Below are 24,350 nucleotides of genomic sequence, written 5' to 3'. Positions count from 1 at the left end.
CAAATACATTGCCATGGAGACACAGTTTTCATGATGGCCTTGGAAGAAAGGGTAGAATGTTTATGGGCAGAATTCTCTGTTTGAGTAGAGGATATCACAAAACCAAAGTAAAGTGGAAAAACTGTGGTTCGGCTGAAATAATAGAGCCTGAACAACTAGGTCAAGAAAGAGAGGGCTTTCAATTCCAGGCCTGAGAGTTAATGGTTATGATCTTTTTAAATTTCTTTTTATCTTTTTGTTTTTTTGAGATGGAGTCTTGCCCTGTCACCCAGGCTGGAGTGCAGTGATACCATCTCGGCTCACTGCAACCTCCGCCTCCTGGGTTCGGGAGATTCTCCTGCCTCAGCCTCTCCTGCCTCTAGCTAGGATTAGAGGCATGCGACACCACACCTGGCTAACTTTTTGTATCTTTAGTACAGTCCAGGTTTCACCATGTTGGCCAGGCTGGTCTTGAACTCCTGACCTCGTATTCCGCCCACCTTGGCCTCCCAAAGTGCTAGGACTACAGGTGTGAGCCACGGCGCCCAACCAATGATTATGATTTTATAAGAAATAAGAACTGTCAAAGTCTTTTGAAAAGGCATAATTTAGGGAGAATAAAATGTTAATATGAAGCATACATTCAATTTTAGACAGAAGCAAAAGACACTGGTGAGAGAATGAATGACTCTAGAATAAAATAATGAAGGTCCAGGAGTGGGGGCTATGAATGTACTCTTTTGGGAATAGGCTTCCATCCATGCTACTTATAATATCTCAGTTAACAGGATGGCAAAGGAGGAAAGGTCTAAGGTACCACAGTGTAAAATACGCCAGATTGTCAGCTCATTGGCTAAATGATTTCCTCCCATATTTAATCAATATTGCAAAGATACTTAAATTGAATATGCAGAGGGGCTTGGATGGTAAGTGATGGAGAAGAGGGAAAGACATAACATCTTGCTCAGTCATTCTCTCTCCCAAATTTATAAACATCCATGTCTTGCATCTTAAAAACAATTCTGATATATGTTATATATATATATATATATATATATATATATATATCAGATATTATATGTAATTACCTACATATATTTTTTCTAGATATATATTTCTATTTCTGTTATTTATTTATTGGAAGGAATAGGAGAATCAGTTCCTGGGAGAAAATTGTATTGTTTTGTTTCAGGCTTATTTTGTTGCCAATTTCTTTTCTGTAAGCACTGGTTTGCAGTTTTTGGCATGCACTACTCATATTCATTATTTTTTCAATTAGCCTACAAGGTCTTTGAGGGCGAAGATCATGTGCTGTGTCTCATGGTATCGGCCACCGCAACATATGCCACACCTGGCAGGCTGCAGGCATTCATAGACCGACAGACAGACACACACACACACACACACACACACACACACACACACACACTTACAAGTCTTGGATTAAATCCCGAGAAATAATGTATTTTCTATTTTAATCAATTCTGCACAGACACTAAATGGTAACATGCTGCATACAACACACTGGATGTATCATGTTTTCAGTTTCAATTGAATACCAATGAATTAAAAGACTGGTCTTTATGATCAAGAGATAATTCAAATTCTCCATTCAGTTTTCAGGAGTGGAGGGCACCTCTTCCACTGTAGAGTGTCAACTGGTGAAATCATCTCCAAGGTTATTTTAGTCTAAGTAATCCAGATACTGAAATCAGACATGAGCAAGCTATTCTAACACGGAAAGAAAGCCATTATCTTCATAGAGAAATAAACTAATTTTGTCTATTTGCATCTGTCTGTTATTTAAAATGTTTATTCCTTTCCACCCTCTAACTTGATTCTCTATACTGCTTGGTCTTTTCCACTTTAGCTATTTTCGTATTCTGATCTAATTCTTTCTGCTTTTTTATTCTCTCTCTGCACTGTTCTTGTTCGTTTTGTTCCTTCCCTTACACCTGAATGGAAATGATGGTGCGGCTTCTCCATTCAGACCCTGAACTTGTAAACTGGGAACTGCAGGCTCATTGTTCTCTAGGGACGTTCTCATTCAACCTGTATCACCGGATGCTTTCAACTTCCTCATTCAGAATCTTTGCTTAAAGGAAAAAACAGATGGAAAGTTGTTGAAATACATGTGTTGCCGACTTGGACGGAGAATTAAAGAAAGAAAACTGAAATAAATAAAGTGTGAGTGAGTTTAGCAAATACCACCAGCTTGACCTCCGTGGTTAGAGTCATACAGTTGACATCTGAATTATTTCATGTGCGTTACGTACCTTTTCTTTTATCTCCATTCCCTGCCTACAAGTGTCCTTGTCAATACGTGCTGGGTTGAGCTTCAAAGGGAGAATGATAAGGGAAGTGGGCAAGAGATGAGTCCAACAAAGGCCAAGAAGAAAGAACCTGATTTAATATTACGTGTGAAATAATTACCTTTATCCACATATGAAATTTGCTTGAGAATACAGATAAGGAAAGTAATTTATCATGAAAGCATTTCCTTTGCTTGCTTAAGAATGTGCCATAATCATATTTCTAAGTGTATTGTATTTTCCAGGTATAGGTAGTATGAGTATTGCCTGGAGAGAGGGCTATAATTTCCCTGATTCTGGAAGAATCCAACCTGGGCACCAGCTCAGTGTGGTCACTGAGCACAGCTCTTCTTCCTTCATGGGTTCACATGGACACACACTCAGCAACCCACAGAATGCTTTTCTCTGTAAGAATCTTTTTGGTTAAGTACATCTTGCAGATTCAAAATACTTAATAAAGCAACATACTGCAAATGCCATTTTTCAGATTTTCAGAAGGTGTGAACAATAACCAAGGGAACAGTGTATTTCAGATGGAATATTTGCTAAGGAAGATGTCTTTCTCTTTTTTTTTTTTTTTTTTTTTTTTTTTTTGAGACGGAGTCTCGCTCTGTCGCCCGGCTGAAGTGCAGTGGCCGGATCTCAGCTCACTGCAAACTCCGCCTCCCGGGTTCACGCCATTCTCCTGCCTCAGGCTCCGGAGTAGCTGGGACTACAGGCGCCCGCCGCCTCGGCCGGCTAGTTTTTTGTATTTTTTTAGTAGAGACGGGGTTTCACCGTATTAGCCAGGATGGTCTCGATCTCCTGACCTCGTGATCCGCCTGTCTCGGCCTCCCAAAGTGCTGGGATTACAGGCTTGAGCCACCGCGCCCGGCCAGAAGATGTCTTTCTCTACACAGAACACAGTCTGAGGTTCTACTGTCCTAACGGCTGAAAGCTCAGAAAGCGTCAGTCATTGTGCTTGCTTTAATACAGGGTGTGTGTATTATCTAGTGTGTAAATAGCACTTAAGCAGCCTCAACAACCAAAATGCTGAAGATGGGTGGGGATTTGTAATTACAATAAAAAATTAACAGATAAAACACTGATCCAGTATGGGACAAGATTTGACTGCTGGTTATATTTGATCACATGACATCTTTTCTTGCAAGAAAGATTCTTGTAATTTAGATGTAATGGTTTATCTCAAAATTTTCAAGGCACTGAAATCTACTACTCCTCTTCACTAAGACCTAATGCAGGGCAGGTACAGTGGCTCATGCCTATAATCTCAGCAATTTGGAAGGCCGAGGCAGGTGGATCACTTGAGGTCACGAGTTCGAGACCAGCCTGGCCAACATGGTGCAAGCATGTCTCTACTAATAGTACAAAAATTAGCCAGGCATGGTGGCATTTGCCTGTAATCCTAGCTACTCAGAAGGCTGAGGCAGTAGAATTTCTTGAACCTGGGAGGCAGTGGTTGCATGATCCTAGATCGTGCCTCTGCACTCCAGCCTGGGTGAGAGTGAAAATCTGTTTTAATAAATAAAGATAAAAACAGAGTGGCTCCAGCTGCAGAAGGTGAAGTTGGGTGGAGAAAGGGCTTCCCAGGCCCATGCTCTCCCTGCTTGCTTTCTAATGGAATATCACAGAATGCTCAGAAGCTGAAAAACATAGCTCCAATATCTCGTTCATATACCCTCTACACCCTCCTCCATGCAGCAGAACGGAGATGGGTGGTAATGGTCACTAGTGTTAAGACCCTAGTCTATAAGCTTGCGGTTTTTTCCCCCTTCCCGTGTATAAGTTATTTAACTTGGTGAAATCTCTGTAAAATGAAAATAATAAAATACACATCTGAAAATAGGTGACGGCACAACTGAAATTTCATTCCATCCTAACTTGGCTTAAAATTAAATAAAGATTTAAGAAAATGCTACCACATTTAAAAAGTCTAAAGGTTCCTTGCTTTGATGTCACTAATGGACATGGTTCAGACACCAAAGGATGATTTTGACAATAAAATAACCATGTGTAGATGCCACAGAGGAATCATATATATCACCATTTTAAATCAATGAAGAAGAAATCTAACATCCTACCAGGAGGAAGAGGGGGAGTCTTTTAAATGAAGTGTCCATCTATAAGTGCATTTCTAGAAAGCTGTCAAATTAGGATGCAAAGCTCTGGATAATATGCAAAAACAATAAAACAAACCAAAAAAATCCTTCATTTTATTTAAACAACCTCCCCCAGCATGTTCTGTCACTCAGGGAAGAGTTGTCAGTCAACATTTGATTGAGTAATTTGCCAATAATGCTTTCTCACCTTTCCCTTCAGCATACTGAGCTACCAAACTAGTAAGTAGTCTGTTAGGCGCTGCTCTAAAATTAAATACCTTCTTTTGTGGGAAATCTTAAACTGCTCAATCATGCTCTAAAATAATTATTTTATGTGACATTTGTCAGTTGAATAGGAACCTGTTAAATGATGAATTTTCTTTTACAAAATAAATACATGCCCAAAGCACCTCCCAATTTAATCAGCTAAACAGACCAGACCCCAGTATGTCCAAAGCCTTTGAAACAGTCTTTTTTTTGTTTTGTTTTGTTTTGTTGAGACGGAGTCTCGCTCTGTCGCCCAGGCTGGAGTGCAGTGGCACAATCTCAGCTCACTGCAAGCTCCGCCTCCCGGGTTCACGCCATTCTCCTGCCTCAGCCTCCCCAGTAGCTGGGACTACGGGTGCCCGCCACGGCGCCTGGCTAATTTTTTGTATTTTTAGTAGAGACAGGGTTTCACTGTGGTCTCGATCTCCTGACCTTGTGATCCGCCCGCCTCGGCCTCCCAAAGTGCTGGGATTACAGGCGTGAGCCATTGTGCCCGGCCGACGGAGTTTCACTCTTGTTGCCCAGGCTGGAGTCCAGTGGTACCATTTGGCTCACTGCAACCTCCGCCTCCCGGGTTCAAGCAATTTTCCTGCCTCAGCCTCCCAAGTAGCTGGGATTACAGGTGCCGCCACCAAGTTCAGCTAATTTTGTATTTTTAGTGGAGACGGGGGTTTCACCATGTTGGCCAGGCTGGTCTCGAACTCCTGACCTCAGGTGATTGCCCCTCTTCGGCCTCCCAAAGTGCTGGAATTACAGGAGTGAGTCACCGCGCCCGGCCTGCATGGCATCTTAATGCAAATGGGGGAGCCACCGTCTGATGACATAGAACCGTGTGACCCAACATGGCGCTGAAATCACACGGTGTTAAATATTCTGTTTATGCCGCCTGCTGGAATGATGGAGGGAACCACCACCAAACGTCCTCTTCGCGTTCAGAGGCGCTGCTTCCGCCTCAAGAGCATTCGCACTTTTCTGCCTGAGTTCCGAATCTCTGCACTGTGACTTCTTTTCTCCTCACCTCTCCACGGGTTCTCCTGAGTTTCCAGCAGCTGCAGCTGCCGGTTCACATGTGTTCTCTTTCTCTAACGTTCTGATAATGTAAATGATTACTGTCCCTGTTAAGTTTTTATAAAACATTTATATATATATAAATGTTTTATATATATAAAATATATAATATATATTATATATAATATATATAAAAGTATATTATATATAACATATATATAATATATATATATTTGGGGTTTTTTTTTTTTTTTTTTGGTCCCCTCTATATGCTTTGGGATTTGACTAATACAATTGCAAGTTTACAACTTTAAAAAACCTATTTGGGGCCGGGCGTGGTGGCTCAAGCCTGTATTCCCTAGCACTTTGGGAGGCCGCGACGGGCGGATGACGAGGTCAGGAGATCGAGACCATCCTGGCTAACACAGTGAAAACCCGTCTCTACTTAAAAAATACAAAAAACTAGCCGGGCGAGGTGGCGGGCGTCTGTAGTCCCAGCTACTCGGGAGGCCGAGGCAGGAGAATGGCGGGAACTCGGGAGGCGGAGCTTGCAGTGAACTGAGATCAGGCCACTGCACTCCAGCCTGGGCAACAGAGCCAGACTCCGTCTCAAAAAAAAAAAAAAAAAAAAATCTATTTGGTAAATCAGAACTCCCAAATCGATGACCGAATTTTAAATATGAAGCAATCAAACTCAATGAAAAATTTAAACAAATAATACCATAATTTGGTAGAATATGTTCAATTTTGAGGGTCACTTCTACTTGTATTTCCTCAGGGGAGCCTGGAGACAATCCTGATCCGTGTGGAAGATGGGGAGGCTCAGAGAGAGAAAGGATGCAAGAATACGAGGCTCTTCCTGTGAGTTTCTCGTAGACTACCAAGGTCGATGCATTAACTTAAATTCAATAAAAGGAATTACCAGAGAACAGAATTAAATATTAAATTACTTTCTCTGTCTGTTGCATGAATTATTTGAAATGTTGAGCTTGCCTGTGTATCTACTAGCTTTCTGTTTTTTTGCTGACTTTTTTGTTGTTCTTGTTTGTCTGTTTTTTTGAGACAGGGTGTCATTCTGTTGCCCAGGCTGGAGTTCGGTGGGTGATCCTGGCTCACTGCAGCCTTGACCTCCCAGGCTCAAGGAATCCTCCTGCATCAACCTCCTAATTTGTAAATTTTTCTTAGGGATGGGGGCTCTCTATGTTGCCCAGGCTGATCTTGATCTCTTGGGCTGAAGAGATCCTCCTGCCTGGGCCTGCGAAACTGCTGGGATGACAGGTTAAGCCACTGTGCTGGCCCTTCTAAGACCACAGTTGTGATTTCCTATCACTTTGTGGAAGAAAGCAGAGAAAAAAAAGAACTTCAATTAAATAGTATTGACCTTGTATTCGTTTTTATAAGTACTGGTTGCATAAGTTACCAACACAACTCAATGTTAGAAATCCAATTTTCCAAGACTGTCACTTTTTCTTAAAATATCATTTAATTTTTGCTAAAGCTCTTTTTTATGCAAACACAAGTATATTGGAAAGTCAAGTGATTAACTAATATTTAATATAACTTTAGGTCTTTGTAAATAGTGATTCCTTGGCTTCTTCTGTTCCTTTCTCATTGGAATGAATTTTTGCCTCTATCATTTTTTAGGAATATGGTTCTCTGAATAAGCATGTGTGACCACGTATAGCTCACAGGGCCTCTCATGCTATTTATCTTTATAAAATGGCCTTTATTTTTCATGTACTACTAAGCCATTTGCTTAAGTTAGTTCACATCTGATAGTAAGAATAGTAACAGATTATGATCAGTGTTAGCATGGATATTGCAAATAGCTTCTTTTCAACACTACTTATGGGAGTAAACACACAGCACCAGATAAAAACATTAAAAATGCATATATTCAATGACCTAGCCCATTTTAGGATTCTATCTTATGGGAATAATGTTGGATATTCACACATACATTTGACATTTATCTCAGAATCTTATAAAATAGCAAACGGAAAAAGTAAAAACCATCAAAATATAAAACAGGAAAACAAGTTAAATGGCCAAAATAGAAAATTAGGGAAATAAAATCAAATAAAAATTCCTCGCAGTACTTACATGGAAAAACATTTACTGCTTGAGTTTTACATTTATTTTTCTCTTATAACAATGTTTACCAGTAAGATTACAGAGAAGTGTACTTTGATAACAAATGTTTGTTTTACAGAAGATCTAACTTTTGCAAGCATGCTTTCTTGGCAATTGGAAAGTTATGAAAATAGAATTCTAAGGAATCCATGTTTTGTCTGAAAACATGGAAAAACTGTTACCTCAAATGGTGTTGCTGCATACAGCTGTGCCCTACACAGAGCTTTTCCCGGGCAGGTGGGAGTGAGAGTTATGGCTTGCTCAGGAGCCTTTTTAGGGTTCTCCCACCTGCCGAGGGATTTGAATATCAGTTGAATGTTTGCACTCTGCTTGGTGCTAGATAGAAGACTTTCAAAAGAACATTTAACTTTCATGTATTCACCTACTGTTGTCACCTTTAACACCCTACTAGTGAAGTTGATGCAAAATATAATTTTTTTTTGAAAATAAGTTGCAATATTTCTGAAGTTGTTTATTTTAAAAAATAGCATACATCCCAACAAATCATTTGTGTATAAGAAGAAATTTATTTCTACTAACAACAAAACTCTTTCTTGTCATTCTAGAATTTTAAAAAACAAGGAAAAAAGGGAAAGAGAAACAATTTCATCCCTGTGATGCTTCTCAATTATCATCTGTTGACTCCCTCAAGTACATCACAGTATCCTTGGCACTGGCAACAGAGATGTGATTGCAAGACCTTTATCACTTTGCAAGAATGGTGAATATTTCACTGATACACTTATGCAAACCAACCAATGTTTCGTTATTTGAGACATAGTACCTGTTTCTCAGAAACCAGCCCTGGCCTTTTATATGTTTAATATGTAGTTGTTGTTTTTTCATGTTAAATGTTTGTGGCTACTATGGTAGATGAACACACTGATGGGTTACATGAGATGTTTTGGTACAGAAATGCTATGTGAAACATGCACATCATGAAAAATGGGGTATCCGTTCCCTCAAGCATTTATCCATTGAGTTGCAAACAATCCAATTACATTCTTTATTTTAAAATTGTACAGTGAAGTTATCATTGACTATAGTCTCCCTGTTGTGCTTTAAAATAGTAGGTCTTATTTATTATTTCTAACTACTTTTCATACCCATATAATAGGTAGTTTTATATGTGTGTGTCTGTGTGTACACAGGCATGCGTACACACCCCCACACTTTATTAGCTGAAAGATCAAAGCCAGGAAACCTTTAATAAGAGTTTTTTAAATAATATAATTATCTTAAATAATTATTTGTCTTTGATTTTTAAATTATAAATCTAGTATTCTTTTTTGATTTTTTATTCCTTTTGCCCCTTAAGCATTGTTGGAGTAGTTGAAAGAAATGGAATCAAATATATAGCCTTTAAAAGGAGGAGGAAATTAAACATGTATTTTTATTTCCACTTGTCAGGATATTCATAAGGGTATGTGCAAATAATAGCATATGCCACTTATTAACATGTATTAAAACAGAAAAAAGAATAGGTATTTATTGTTAAAAAGAAAATCTTTTCTAGTAGTTATTTAGTTCTCTCTAAATATTTAAATGTATGCTTTCACAACTAGTGACAATCCTTTTTGTAATAAAAACCCTTGTTTGTACTACACATTCAGTAATTATTAGATGAAAGAACTGTTTAAACTGCTTTAAAAATGGGGTGCAGCTCTTTTTTTTACATAACAGAACAGAATGAAAATTTTATAGAAGATGAAGAACAGAACAGGCAAAACTAAATTATGGTTTACTTATGGAATTCTTTACAGTTATTGGTAATTCAATCATTAATTCACAATTATTTATAAAGCATCTCCAATGATGCAATTAATATGTTTTACCAGAGTAAGATATAACATCAGCTGTTATCATAATTTAGGAAGTTTAAAAATTATATTTTTATCTTTAGGAAGTTTAAAAATTATATTTTTATCTACTACAATAAAATTATCTTGATTACATAGAACAAGTCCAAAGTAATACCTGTTAAGAATCCAGGATTTTCTGTGTGTAATGCTTGAGCTCTTTGCAACAAAAATGGAATATACATTTTAAAATATTTTAAATCTTATTTGCTAATATATGTCTTTTCACTGAAGTTTATTTCTTAACGTTAAAAACTAGTTTTAATGATTTGAAAACTACTATGTATGTTTCCATGGAAAGCAAATGAGAGGTATGCCTCACCTTGCAGTATGATTTCCATTCAGCATCCAGTTACGATGTTATTGTTCCCTAACTGATTACTTGGTTTATGCCATTACTTACTTTGTTATTTATCAATATGAAAGCTTGGGGTTGTTGCAGTATTATTTATTTTTTACCTTTTTTACACCAAATGCCCTTCGAACAGTTTGGATGTTTGTGGGCATGAATTGCAATATAATAATGTTATGTTTCTTTTTATGATGTGAGCTCTATTGAGCATTATTTTTAACGTTAGATGATATCCGTTTACAACCCTTATAAAAATTCAGTTATTAAATGCACTAATACATCACAGTGGAGTGACGCTCCCTACATCAAGTAGCACAGAAACTTCATCCACAGGTCACTGCTGCCACGGCTCCTCCCACTGTCAGGATGACGGGCAGTGCTTTATCAGAGAGAAGCTGCACACCTCATGTCGATTAGAGAAAAGCTTCCCATGACTGAAGTGCCTGTAGGCACCCAGCAGTGCTTAATGGTCCTGATTCAGGAAATGTACAGGAGATGATGGATTCAAAAGTCATGGTTGACACTGACTTCATTACATGCAAACTTTAAAACAGAAAGAATCATGTCCAAGTCTTCAAAAGATTTATCTGGTAACTTAAAACAATACATGTTTATTTTTATTCAAATACATTTCTCACATAAAATTTTAGTTATTGTCCTTTATACTTCCTTATTATTATGTTTTTATTAGTTGCAAATGAGTGAATGGATTAGTTTCATAAAAGTTATTTGCAGCATGTTTTATCTATCAGTTTTTAACATTTAAAATCAGTTTTTAATCTATCAGTTTTTAACATTTAAAATATTATGATCCTGAAAAGATCAATATATTCATAACACACTGATAGAAATCTGTATTTGACATGTTAAATTTTTGAGGGGGGTCAGGAACTAGTAAAAACCTAATAGAGAAAACACATTACCTATATAGTAGAAATTCTATAGCAAGAATGCATAACCTAAGGTTTTAAATTCGAGATAACTTATGCTTATTTTAAAATCACATATGTACTGGTTTCAAAAATACTTTAAATACCATTTTGAAATTTATTTAAAATTTTATCTTCTTAATTATTTTTACCTGTCAGGGTATACTTCTAATTTTTTCTCATAGAGTCAATGTGTTTTTAATCACCAAAACTGAAAGGTAACTATCATGACATTGATGAAGAGTCTTGAATTCTTTTCAAGTTGCTGCTTCTTCTACTAGCATGAGCCTCATCAAGGCAAGCAGTTGCCTCTTGTTTATTAATTCAGCTGTCTCCAGGGTCTAGAAGTGTGACTAACACATAATGCTTAATAAATAGTTATTGAATAGTCAAATATAATATCACAAGAGCCTGTGAAACAGAGTGTAATCTCAGCAGTTAAGAGCAAGTAAAACCAGGCAGCATTTGCATAAGCAATAATTATTTCATCAGTGCAACCCCACGACCACCCTGACCACCCTGGTCAATGTGACTGACAGCTTTCTTGAGCATTCCCTATTCCAAGATACTTTACTTAGTAACCCTTTTAATCTCCACAAGAACCCTATGATGTGGGCCCCATTATTCTCATTATTTTGTAGAGGGTGAAATTCTTCAGCCCACAGGCTGAACAAGCGGCTCAAGGTCACATGCCTGCAGAATAGAATCTGTGACTTCAAGCACTGCACTGACCTCACTTTACAAGAGCCACAGAGGCATCAGAGGAGGTGTGGACCTGAGATGCGAGAGGCACTCCTCTGTCAGCAGTGCACCCTAAAGCCTTAGCAAACTACCCCTCTGGTGGGAGAATATCAAGGCCTCTTATCAGCTTCCTGTGACTGAAGAGATACTGTTCCTAAGACATCCAAAACGATAACCTCTACAAATATATTTCCTACACCCGTTATGTTTACATTTCATAACTATTGCTATCTGTTATAACATCACAATTATTTTTTCCTTTCATCCTAATTTCTTCATTATAAAATCCTCAGATGAAACGTTCGTGATGAACATTTTCCCAATCTCTTGGGCAGAAACGATCTGTCCATTGCCCTGGGATCATAACCAGTGAATACGTGCTGTATTTCTGACACTCCTTGCTACATTCCACCTATGATAATTTCCCACCATAGGATCCAAGGAGATTGTGGGTTCCCTGAAGACACATCCCAATTCATTCCTTTCCCCATGTCCTGCCATACTCAGCAAAGCAATGTCAAGTAGAAGGCACTCAATACATTTTGGTGAAGACAGAAATCTTTAAAGGTTTTGTTTTTGTTGTTGTTCGTGTTTTTTGCATCTTCTCTGAGTTGTTTTGGATGGCATTGGCTTGACTTAAAAAAATATTACCTTAAGGAAAACTCACAGGTAATTTGCTTTGACAGTTTTGGATTCTGCTGTTCAGAGCAGCAAACATTTTTATTGCTCTGTGGCTCTGGCATAAAGCCCCGTATTAAATTTTATTTTCAAATTGAGTGCTAAGAAGAGCATTGCCACTCTTGAGAGAAATCTGGAACCTTCTCCTTTCTGCTAATAAGAACGTGGTAAATCACCAACTTTCTCTTTTTATCATAGATGTCTGGAAATAATTTCGGTCTTCACAATTTTGTGACTCTACATGTATGCTTAATTAATGTGCTCCTCCGGGCTTTCATTACCTATTTCCTTATATGATTCTGTAGGTTTTCAGCAAGTCACCAGAAATAACTTGTGAAAATAGGTTGAAAATGAATTTAATAAATGAAAGAATGGTCACCGACCTCCAGTTTCATGTCAGCCACATGGTGCCACGGAGAGCTCCTGTGGACGGCTGCCTCTTATGTGTCCATCTACCAGCCCTTACCACGAGAGCATCTCATAGCTGCTACTCAGATAGACGCCTGCTTGTCCATCTCACAGCTTCCCCACAAAGCACATTGTACTGGAGCAAGCATGAAACCAGGTGTCTGTGAGAAAGCCTCAGGGGGATAACAAAATGAACAGCAAGCCCTGCCCTCAAGAGAAACTTCTTCTCCAGTGAGGAAACAGCCTGTCTGCAGGACTCCTGTTATTACCAGTGAGGTCCCTGCCATGTGCTAGGATGCCCAGGGTCTGGCAGCCCCCAGCAGAGGTGACCTGACATAGGGACCTCAGTCACCCCTGTAACCACACAAACCCCACAAAAACAACTGTTCCCACATGGCTCTCTTTTTTTCCTTTTTTCTTTCTGGTAAGCACATATAATTTTTACATCTCATTTATGAAATATTCATAATTCATAGATTTCTTCCACTCACATTTTTTCTATTCATACTCTTGGAACCTACCTACCAATACAGGCATTACTGCAAGAAATCCACGAATGTGGGGACTTTATTTCAATACATTCTACCATGCAGCCTGAAACACACTTATGTGAATTTGGCAAAGGGCTTCAAATTATAGATCCTCATAGGGTCTAATGAATAGACTGAGGCATGTTGGGGGGAAGTAATTGGAAGGAAAAGTGTCATCGCTGCTCTCTCTCCACCTCCTTGTGGTGATGATGAAATTACTCCTGCCCAACCCAGCTCTAATTATCGCTAATTGAGCATTCTGATATTGATATAAGAGATGTATCCCCAGCATATGACATCAGTGCCTGATGGTGCTCATGCTTTTAAGGGAAAGCAGCTTTCCTTTCTGGAGAAATCAACGATTTACTGAGGTCTCGTCTCCTCTTGATCCCTTCCCAGTGCTCCCATTAGCTTTAATGAAAGGAACACAATATGGGAACAGTGAGCAGATAGGGAATTAGCATCATAATGTGCCTTTGATTGCTATCCACAGGTTCCACTGTTTTTACACTGCCTTCTAGAAGCTTGCATTTTACAACAATTAGAAAATGAGAACAACAACAAAGATGCTGCACAACACCTGGACCACAAGACGTTTCCTCCTTTCCTCCAGATGTGCACAGCAACCTTTGAACAGCAGCCAGTGCGTTGACAGAGCTCTACTTCACATTTCAACATGGGGCCTCGGGCCCTGATCACATTTTACAACACCAGTGAGATGTCAGCACACTAAGAGACAGGGGCAGCCAAATCTCAATCATGTATAGGAAGTTTTAGGCCAGGAAATTTAGGGCATCTTTCTTTTCTTGGAGCGGATTGCAAGGTGCTCTAATTTGTTCTGGAGGTAGGATCAGAGGAGCCAGTCAGGTATCATGCTATTGTGACTGCTATCCTAAGGCATGAGAGAATGACTAAGGACAGCTGGAGGAGATACCAGTGCAGCCAAAGAGGCTACATGCAAAGGCTGCAGGAGAAGCAGTTGATAAATGTGCATGCAACTCACAGGATACAGTGTGCCTTTGGCTTGAATGTTGCGTCACTCCAAAATTCATATATTGAAGCTGTTGCTCTCCAAGTCATGATATTAAGAGCTCATGCCTTTGGAAAACACCTACAGTACGATGAGGTCACGAGGATGAGGCCAACATGATGAGATTATAGAAAGAAGAAGAGATTCCAGAGCTCTCTCCCCGCCACGTGAAGACGCTGTGAGCAGGTGCCATCTATGAGACAGGACGCAACGTGTACCCAGAACCAAATAAGCTGGAACCTTGATCCTAAACTTCTAGCCCTAGAACTGTGAGAAATCAGTGTGTGTTATTAAGCCATTGTCTGCGGTATCTTTATAGCAACATAAACCCATGAAGACAATGTGGAGAAGTGTCTAAATTTTCAGAGCTATTTATACTGTCAACAGTCACAAATAAACTTTGGAAACTGAAGGGCATACTCCATAAAGATCCTTTTTCATCAATAATATGAACTATAGCCTCAGCCAACACTGCCAAAGTTAAATATTAAGAACTGGGTTGAACAACTCACAAATACTTTAAACTGTGTATTCATAAGGGAATGGTTCAATTATTTTAAATGACAGGCTCACCCACGTAACATCTTCTATTCCCAATTGATTACTTTTCTCTGTTTTTCCTAGAAAATGGGCTGTATCAACGTATAGTGCTTTACTGTTTATAGAGCATTTTATAATATATGACATAATGTTATCACTTTTCACAATCAAAATTAGCTATGTCTTATATTATCAACCATTGGCATAGGTGGGAACTTAATTATTAGGGGAAAAGGTGAACTTGCATTGTATCTGAGCATGTCCCAAAGCTATTCTTGTCACACTGTAATTAATATGTATCAGGAAGCAGTTGAGAGATATTCCTGAATTTCAGCTTTTATACGGGATTTTAAGTGTTGATATATTTCTAGTGGCATAAAATATTTTTCCCACTCCTATGATCAGGGAAATCTTCACATCTTACATGTTTGTGAAGATGTTTTTTGCCAAACTTTCTCACAATTCACTCTGCTCGTCTCTGCTTCTATGTTGTTTATGCCATTTAGATTTCTAGTGTCTCTCTTTGGTTTTCCATTCAAATTTGTGGTTAAAATATTTCCCTCCTTAATTTATTTTGTTTCTTATGCCCAAATGATGCCTTACTTTTGGCTTATGCCTTTTCTGTATAGAATGAAAATACACAGGGGTTTCCACGTATTCTTTTGAGAATCCGGAGAATTTAAAAGAACTGTGTGACAAGGACTAAAAAGCCCCCAAGCTTCTGAATTTCTGAATTTTCATTTCTGCTGCAGGTGCGAGTCTCACCTAGACTGGGGATACATACCCCTTAGCCAACCACTAATGTCCCCACCCCCAGTAGTCGGCTACTCTGAAAATCCTTTCAAGTTAGGAGTGAAGGTGGAGACTGTTTTTATTTTCAGGCTAAAACTCACAATTGCTCTAAAACATCCCTGGTTTTCCCAGTGGCTTTCCCATAAAGAGTAGGGGCCCTGCTCACCTTGGCCCAGCTTTGTACCCAAACCCAGAGGTTCCTCATTCATCTATCCTGTAGTAACCGTGATTTTTCCCACAGTCAAAAATGCCCGTACTTCTAGTTCCTTCCAATGACTTGCTATTTGCATAACGCATGCTAAAATGTCAGGAGTCCTCCAGATGGAAAACAGTGATAGTTATGCGGCATGTACAAGATACTCCAAGAATGGGTATCTCAATAGTTTTCTCCAGTAAAGAACATGCAATTCTTCTAAGTGAAATAACTCAGGAGTAGAAAACCAAACATCGTATGTACTCACTGATAGGTGGGAGCTAAGCTATGAGGACACAAAGGCGTAAAAATGATACAGTGGATTTTGGGGACTTTGAGGGAAGAGTGGGAGGGGATGAGGGATAAAAGACAAGATATATGGTGCAGCTGCAGCGTATACTGCTCAGGGGATGGGTGCACCAGGATCTCACAAATCACCGCTAAACAACTTACTCATGTATCCAAATACCATCTGTATCCCAATAACGTATAGAAAAAAATAAAAAAAATATATAAAAACATACAACTGTGTTTACCTAAGTCTTTCTTCATCATTTTCCATCACATCACTCATAAAGTTTATTTTAAATTGTATCAATTAGAGCAGTATTGTTCCCTTTGAGCTGTCTCTTAATGATGTCTCTTGTCATAGTTTCCTTCTTTGACGTTAATGTGCCCCAAAGAAAGACTATTTTTGTGTTTCATTTGTTCATTCCTACATTTAATAAACATGTGTGGAGACCCTGTTATCCGACAGGCCACGCACTTCGCAAAGTCAAGAGAAGAGGGAGTTGGCAGAGCCTCACTTTTCAGTTAGTCAGCAGGAGGGTGTGCACTTGCACTTGCAGGGAATAATGCAGCTTTATCTGTGAAGTTTCCCGTCATACAAAACTAGTCAGAACTAACTACCATCTGAGCTAAAACATAAGAGTGCTGGGATTTAAATCCTGGTCTGCATCCCTGAGCTGTGTGATACTGCATAAATTACACAATCCTTCTCTGCCTCAATATTCTCATCTGCAAAATGAGGATAATCCTTGTACAAACCTCCAGGGTTGTTAGTAAAACTAAATGAACTAATATATGGTAAGCACAATAAGACATGGAATAGAAAGATCTTAAGTCACATGATTGCTATTAGTATATACTCCCTAAGGATCAGAAAACTAATGCATCATAAATTATGTGCATACTATTTAGAATTATGTGCTTTAGGATTATGTGCACTAGAATTATGGGCACAGTCATTTAGAATTTCACTACCATTATGAAGTACTGCTGAGAGAGAGAAAAAAAAAAGACCATTAAATTATGTGGGGCAAAGACAGGGCAGATCTCAGACCAGGGTGGTGGACGGGAAGCCTCCCAAGATCAGGAGGCAGAGGGAAGCACCTGGCATCTGTAGGAACCTGAATGTGGAAGGAGCTGCCCACGGATAATGGACAGGGTCAGCAAAAGGGCAAGAAGTCACTGCAGGATTCTGAGGCGGGGACGATGGCCACTTTCATCACTGCAGCTCCAAGCATACCAAGGACAAAGCCAAACCATGAGCGTTTCCTACCCTCGTCTTTACAATAACTTTGAAAAATAGATATCGTTATATGTACTTTATAGATTAAAAACAAAACTAAACAAAACAAAAGCAAACAGGGCCCCTGGAGCTAGTAGCCCAAGACAGCACAGCGGGATAAATCACAGGGCCAGGATCCCAATCCACAGTTGGCTGGCTCTTTTCCCCAGGAGGCTCTAGTGATTTAAAAGGCCGCAGACATCATTATGCATCCTCCCACATCTAAAATTACCCGTAAGTCATCAGGGTAGGTACCAGACTATCAGGAAAATACACTTATGGGACTTGGGACAGGAAACTGCCCTTGGATGCCATTTCAGCGCCGTGGTGAAGGACAGCCCCAATTCTGTTTTTAATGTTTCTATTTTAGTTTTTTCATAAACCCCATTTATCAAACTATATTTTTCAAACCACAGTCCACGTGTCTCACAATAGAGATCACGTGGAGTGTATTTTCAGGACAAGTTCCAATCCCATGGATTGAGGGCCATTGCTAACTATGGTTAGATGTTCCCCTAGACTGGTAGTGTCTGATGGGGCTGTCCATTGCAGCTCCAGAGCACATCGTAGAAAATTCAGGTTAGGAACCTCCTGGACTGCACGTGCACCCCGCCACCTGCACAGCGAAGCCATCCTGCAAAGCCAGTGGCAAGCTTGACTTCAAATGTCACATTGATGTTCCCAACAAAATGTCACACATGCACAGAGTTTACTGAGCCAAATTTCGATCCAATGCAAAAAGGAAATGCTGATGACAGATGAGGAGTCTCTGTTTTCCTATTTAGACTTTTCAATTCTAAAGCAGTGAATACTTTTGGTTCTAAGAGAACAAACCTAGAAAAAGAGACACGTTGATATTTGTTTCTATAATGTAAAGCAGCATTAAATAATGACTAGCTCATTTTGAATCCAGCACTAATAAGTACACTATTTTGATTTTTCATCTAGGTATTTTATATTTATATATATATATATAAATGTATATATATATATCTCTCTCCTACAATATTTGGATTCTTCAATTCAAGTAAGAAAAACTATAGCTAGGGGTTTCATTTGAACAAACTGACAAGGCTTGTTACTTGTGTTTTATGAAAACAGAATGACTTATTGGTTCAGGATTCAGTGTGTGTGTGTGTGTGTGTGTGTGTGTGTATTTATTTGTGTGTGTGTCTATGGGTGAAAGGAGATCATACACACAAAAAACTAGAGGGAACAGAAGAGAAAGAGGAGCAAGAAGAAAGCCAGAAATAAAGAGAAAGTTTGCATCTATGTCCAGAAAATGAATACTTTATTTCAAGCTTTATTGCTGTTCATTATAAGCCTTTAAAAATAGCACTCTGGAATGTGGTGAAGACTTGGGAAAGATGGATTATTCAGCTTCGGGGAAAATCACGGATCTCATAGGGTGGCTCTGACCACATTTTGATTACTGTGCTCATGTTCTTAGCTTTCAAAAACACTGTGGCTTTTATGTTACTTAGCGGGGACTTGTCATGAAAAATTACACCATAGATCCTGTACTTCTGGAGAGGGTGTGATGGATGCCAGTGGAGCCTTCCTTGTCCCTCCTCACAGTTGGTGGTAAATTAGAAGGTATCTAAGAAGCGCTGATGGCTTATAAATTCAAGTCCCATTTCATGCTTTACAAAATTCCCACACCATGTACAAAGCACATTTGTAGAGAATAAATTATTTTTAAAGCAGGCATATGTGTTTTCGTTTATTAGGGTTACATATTGCATTGTTTTGTTTTCTTTTTCTTAATAGAAAGTAAATGAATGTACACCTACCCTCTTCTCTAGTCTTATGTGCACGCACATACAAACATGTGGGCATGCACACTCACACACTTTAGAATATAATCACTGCTCAAAAGTCTCCAGCCCAAATGTTTCAAGAGCTAGATGCAATGAACACATAATTTTACTTCCTGGATTGCTCTACTATGGAATAATAACAGTTTCACTTTATTTGAAGGGACCCCACCTTCTAGAAACTCCTTGCCTGGCAGAACTATTGCACTCACAGAAGCTTGCTAGGTTGACACTAGAATTCTCATTACAGCCTCCAAGAATGAAGTAAGGACCTGATTCAAGAAGTTCGATGTAAAGGCCTGCCTTTAAAATGTTAAAGTGATTTTTCTTCTTCTTCTTTTTGTGTTTTTTTGAGATGGAGTCTCACCCTGTCGCCCAGGTTGGACAGGGTGAGACAGCCTTCTTCAATGCTGAGACTGTACCCTAGGTCTGTCTGAGCATCAAATAATTTTTCTTCCCAATTCATTGTGCACTCTTGCTTTGAACATTTCAAATCATTTTGCATAACTCAATTTTTTTTTTTCTAATTCTAGCCTAAAAGTTTCCCTGGCTATCCTCTGACTCCCAGTTAAGCCAGGCCCCACCCTGCTTCTCTTTTGCTATCTCAAAGCCCTGTTTGCTATCTCAAAGCCCTGTCTTCTCCTCTTCATTATATGAAGACCTCTTCCGAAAATCAAGGATCTCATATGTGGGAGCTACCAGTTCAGATGAACAGGATTTCTCAGGTCATTGGAAGGCACCACCTTAAAATCTCTCCAAGGAGCCCTTTTATTTTAAAGGGCCCCTGGGCCCTGCGAGGGTGCAAAGACACCGATGGAGCTTTATGACTTCCCTGGCCTGGCTGAGGGCATCAACATTCTTTCTAGGATCCTTCCCTACATTTCTAAAAGCTCAGTGAAAACTCTTCGAGGGTGTTCATCGAGATGTAGATCCCTGAGCACTCAGACACACCCAGACAAACTTTCTAGTCACAGGCCCTGGACATTTCAGTGTTGAACACGTTTCCAGTTCAAGGTGAAATCTGAAATATCATGGTGTAGCCATGTGCAAAGCTGAGCAACTGACTTCCCTGGCTACCAAAAGCAAGATCCTCCTCCTTTCTTTTTCTGCTCCCATGATGAGCAGACCCTTATAAATTATAAGTGTCTTATTCTTTCAACTTTCTCATTATTTATTTTTTTTCCAATCTATGCAACATACCAAAATCACAATTTTCCTAAAGCACTGTTTTCCTTATACCATGAGATATAGGGACAGAGTAAACATTTTACAAGCATTTAACCATGGAAAATGTATTATGTTTGAGTTTTGCTCAAGGGCCTGCTTTTAAAATGTTAAAAAGTGATTTCTTTTTTTCTTTTTCTTTTTTTTTTTTAAAGATGGAGTCTCGCCCTGTTGCCCAGGCTGGATGCCGTGATACGATCTCAGCTCACTGTAATCTCTGTCTCCCGGGTTCAAGCAATTCTCCTGCTTCAGCCTCCCAAGTAGCTGGGATTGCAGGTGCATGCCACCATGCCCAGCTAATTTTTGAATTTTACTATAGAGGGCATTTCACCATGCTGTTCAGGCTGCTCTTAAGCTTCTGACATCTCATAATCTACCTGCCTCGGCCTCCCAAAGTGCTGGGATTACAGATGTGAGCCACCACGCCCATCCAAAATGTTAAAGTGATTTCTATCATCTTGTGAAAACATTGGGATTACTTTCTCCCATCTTTCCGGAATGTGTTTATGCACACAGTGTCTATCCGAGCTCTACGGGAGAAAGCAATCCAGTATACGCACTTCTTTCTTTACACACACCGTGCCCACAACAGCAGCCAACACTCTTCCTGTGTACACGCTTCCCATGCTGAGGCTACACAGAGCCCAGTGTTTCTGTAGCATGTTCTGCGATGACCTCCCTGAGCAATGCTTTCTTTCTCCTCCAAACACCGACAGCATCTTTGCACCTGCATTGCTGATGTGTTGTTGATCACACCATGGCATGATAATGACTAATGGATACCAGAGTTGTCTGTCTCCGTTCCTGCTACAGTGGTAGGTTTCTGACCTTTACTTTCATATTCACCCAGCAAGATAAGTATCTTTCATCTCCTTTTTATAGTCAGGAAACCAAAACTCTGGGAGTTAGACTCTAGCCCAAATGGTGCAGCTATGAAGGGGAGGAACACCATTTTTAATTCCTCATTCTTCTCACTCCAAGGCCAATTCTTCTCTGAGAACTGTGAAGGATAAATAGGGCTTTGCTGATAAAGCAAAATAGAGAGTTCCCAGACAGAGAAAATGGACTGGAAACAGGAAACTGCAAGTTGGAAGGAGCTCACTAGCAGAATAAAGTGCAAAATGGAATGTAAATATTGACAGGACTCCAGCCAGAGCAGTCTCTGCACCATGTTAAGAAGCATAGCGTTATCCAAACCCATAGTTCCAGATGTTAATTGATACCCTGCCAAAAAGAAATGGTTCAGGGTCCAATCTGTTTGGCACACTGCAACATCTTCTACCTGATCTCTGAGAGTCACACCGAATGGTCTGACATCAAAAGACTGAGAAATCCACAACAAAGGAAACCGCTCAACTTTTTAACTCTATGTTCTTGAAAAGAGCTCAAAATGATTTTACTTTCAACACATAGCTATTAATAGACTTGGAAACGCTACTGTGCCTAAAACCGTAGGGAAGCTGTTGAAATATTGTGATTTTTTTAATACCCTTTTGATATCACTTCTTATTCATAGTAATCTGCTGGGCAGCTGGGCTGGTTCCAAAAACTAAATCAGAGTCTCTAAGCAGTGAGACCCTGGTGAGTCTGTGAATCCCAAATCTGAAACTCAATATTGAACCTCGGCTTTCTGGATCATCTCCATCTTGTCCCAGCAGCCCATTATAAATATCACACAGCATTTCAACAAAGACAAAAGAGCTTGCATCAAATTCCAAAATAGCATAACTACTGCAATGTTTTTCAGTTTGGAGGAAAACCTGAAATTATGATGAATAATAATTAGTTACGATTTTAGTTCTGTGTTTGTCAAACCTGTACGCCACTCACAAATGCCCGAGCCTCTCACAACTCAGGCTCTGGAGCACAGAACAGCAGCACCAACCAGAGTCGAACGACTGTTAGAAACAGGGAATCTCTGGACTCACTCCGGAACTGCTAGATCACAGTCTGCATTTTGAAAAGATCTCCAGTGAGTCCCGCGCACATGAAAGCTGGAGAGGAACGTTTAATAGGTAAATACACACTTCAGTCAAAATTCCACTGTTCTCACATTTCATTTTTACCAAGTGATATACAGGATCTAAACCGGGATAGCATTTTGATTTTCATTCACAAAGTTGGCGGACATACACAAAAACAACCCTGAATGTTAAACAATGCTGATTATGGTCAATTATATTTCCAAACAACAAGGAAGGGTCACGAATTAGGTCCTAATTTTTCTTTTAAAGTGATATTATTACTGTTGTTATTGTCACACAATTCATAATCAAAGTAAGATCAATGTTTTAAAAGTCGAGTAGAGAAGTAGCAGTTTTTATAACTCAAAAAATTTCAAGGTTTTTTGCTGAGCACAGACTTTTAGAACTAGATATAGGTTAAAACCATTTTTCAAAACACTTTCTATTTCAAAAGGTTTTTATTTTCCTTGTAGGGCAGAAATCTGAACTCTCTATGGCATTGTTTCTTACAGCAGTAAACGTGCAGCTAGTTATAGAAATTGCTGTGTGGGGTGGGCATTGTGCTAAGGGTTTTCCAAGTGTCTGCTCATTTGCTCTAGTTAGCAGCTCTCTGATGGACGTGGTGATCACTTCTATTTCACAGACAGCGATCTGGGACTTCCAGAGCAAACCTGCTCTAGGTCATCAAGCTCAGAAGTCATAAACCCAAGACTAGAGCCCAAGTCTCATTCAAACCGAGGTCTGAATCAGTCATCTTGGCTTAGCAACTATGCCTCTACGGCCTGATCATGGAAAGGTAATGAAAAAACAAAAAAGGTAATGAAAAAACAAAAACCATCACTCTCCAGGATAGGTAAGAGTGGCTTCTTAGCCTGCTGGAACCAGTTGTGGTAACAGAGACAGAAAACCTGGTTTATCTTCTAGCCAATTAATAGCACTCCTCAGAGTAGGATAAAGGACACGATCTATTTATGATGCAGTTCTTTTTTTCCCCAAACAATAAAGGGATTGTGTGAAGAGATTTCTCAGGTGCCATCTATTTTAAATTTATAATTCAAAAAAAAAAATCAAAGCCTTTATGATATATATCTTTATTAAGAAATGATACTGTGATTCTCTAAAGAGATTTGAATCAGAAGAACTTAGGTACTTGTATTTCTTAAAGTCAAAGGTGGGAACCGTTAATGTTCTAGGCCACTGCTCATTTAAAGGACATATTAAGCTTGGATAGCATGTGCCAACAGGAAGGAACCCAAGCCACAGAATGTCACATTTGTTGGAGGAGTATTGGATTGCACAAAATTACCTTACTCTCCTAACCAGTCCTCCATGAAATTGTGCAAACTTTCAGAAGAAAGAGAAAAATTAGATATTCACGGCTTCAAGAGAAACTCTAAATGAAAATATCAAAATGTACAATTGGAACATGAGGATGTGCCAATTGGTTGATCTGAGGAATAAATGAGAGTTAAGCAGCATTATTTGAGAATGACTAAAATGGAGCAGGCACAATGGCTCTTTAGAAGGCAGTGTGTTTTTAAACGAAAAATTTATTTAACAGTGTTAATTTAGTTTTACTTTTTCATTGTTTCCAGGATTAAGGGCCACATACAAAAAGAAGGAAGTGTGATTATAAAAAACAGGTATTTCATAGTTGGTGAAATAAATTTTAATCCATAAAAGAGTTTTTTTTTTCATTGCCTACAGCTTAAATAATTTATAGGAAATGTATTTTTCAATAAAATGAGGTTAATTTGGAGAAATTTGATATGAGAGAAGTATTACACCAGAGCTGTAGAGTCACCCTACGAATGGTAAGGATGAAGTTCTTACCATTCTCTCCTGGGCTAACAATTTTTCCTACTGGTCCCATCTTTAGAGACCAGGGGTGTTTTCTTGTTTTCTTTTTCTCTGTTACCCCTCAG

The 24,350-nt window shown here is 39.1% G+C and overlaps 1 protein-coding gene and 1 long non-coding RNA gene across 2 annotated transcripts in view; both read right to left on the bottom strand.

Annotated features, from left to right (window-relative positions):
- CSMD1 (CUB and Sushi multiple domains 1) overlaps positions 1-24,350 on the bottom strand; it is a 2,074,981-nt gene that overhangs the window by 1,025,848 nt on the left and 1,024,783 nt on the right. The gene's annotated exons all lie outside the window — the stretch shown is intronic.
- Positions 1,817-22,456, bottom strand: LOC117063754. The gene is made up of 2 exons (XR_004429055.1): positions 22,390-22,456; positions 1,817-2,074 (listed from the first exon to the last, which is right to left on the bottom strand). It is a non-coding gene; the product is annotated as an uncharacterized LOC117063754 (long non-coding RNA).

This window comes from Trachypithecus francoisi, unplaced genomic scaffold, assembly GCF_009764315.1.
Source record: "Trachypithecus francoisi isolate TF-2019V2 unplaced genomic scaffold, Tfra_2.0 Contig01558, whole genome shotgun sequence".
Lineage (NCBI taxonomy): Eukaryota > Metazoa > Chordata > Mammalia > Primates > Cercopithecidae > Trachypithecus > Trachypithecus francoisi.
The sequence above is the reverse complement of the archived record's forward strand: the minus strand, read 5'-3'. Positions and strand labels throughout refer to the sequence as shown.